We start from the raw sequence: 1,367 nt of genomic DNA on the forward strand, positions 1-1,367 counted from the left end.
TGATGCCGCTGCCCATCTTAATAATTTTGTTGAACTATGTGAAATGCAAAAATATAAAGATGTAGATGGTGATATTATTAAACTAAAATTGTTCCCTTTCTCATTAAGAGGAAGAGCTAAAGATTGGTTGCTATCTCTCGCCTAAGAATAGTATTGATTCATGGACTAAATGCAAGGATGCTTTTATTGGTAGATATTATCCCCTGCTAAAATTATATCTTTGAGGAGTAGCATAATGAATTTTAAACAATTAGATACTGAACATGTTGCTCAAGCTTGGGAAAGAATGAAATCTCTCGGTTAAAAATTGCCCAACCCATGGATCGACTACTTGGATGATCATCCAAACCTTCTATGCAGGACTAAATTTTTCTTCGCGGAATTTATTGGATTCAGCTGCTGGAGGTACCTTTATGTCCATCACTCTTGGTGAAGCAACAAAGCTTCTTGATAATATGATGATCAACTACTCTGAATGGCACACGGAAAGAGCCCCACAAGGTAAGAAGGTAAATTTCGTTGAAGAATCCTCTTCCTTGAATGATAAGGTTGATGCTATTATGTCTATGCTTGTGAATGATAGGACTAATATTGATCCTAATAATGTTCCGTTAGCTTCATTGGTTGCACAAGAAGAACATGTTGATGTAAACTTCATTAAAAATAATAATTTCAACAACAATGCTTATCTGAACAATTCTAGTAATAACTATAGGCCATATCCTTATAATAATGGTAACGGTTATGCTAATTCTTATGGGAATTCTTACAACAATAATAGGAATTCACCCCCTGGACTTGAAGCCATGCTTAAAGAATTTATTAGTACACAAACTGCCTTTAACAAATCTGTTGAGGAAAAGCTCAATAAAATTGATATTCTTGTTTCTAGAGTTGATAGTCTTGCTTCAGATGTTGATCTTTTGAAATCAAAAGTTATGCCTAATAGGGATATTGAAAATAAAATTGTTACTACAGCAAATGCCATTCAAGTTAGAATTAATGAGAATATAAGATTAATGGCTGAACTCGCGTGCTAGGTGGGATAGAGAAGAAAATGAAAAACTAGCTAAAGAGAAGAATATAGCTAAAGTTTGGACTATTACCACCACTAGTAATGCTAATGCTACACATGTTGCTGCACCTCCTACTCATACTAATAAAAGAATTGGTGTTAGCAATGTTTCCACTTCTAATGCAAAGCGCGAAAACTGCCCGAAACCGCTAAAACCGCTGAAACCGCTCGCGATAAAGTCGCTGAAATTTTTTCCAACATTGGGGATGATGATCCCATTGCTTTAGATTATAATGGTTTGAATTTTGATGATTGCCACATCTCTGAAGTTATAAAGTTCTTGCAAAAACTT

The sequence above is a fragment of the Lolium rigidum genome, chromosome 4 (genome assembly GCF_022539505.1).
Source record: "Lolium rigidum isolate FL_2022 chromosome 4, APGP_CSIRO_Lrig_0.1, whole genome shotgun sequence".
In the NCBI taxonomy this organism is placed as follows: Eukaryota; Viridiplantae; Streptophyta; class Magnoliopsida; order Poales; family Poaceae; genus Lolium; species Lolium rigidum.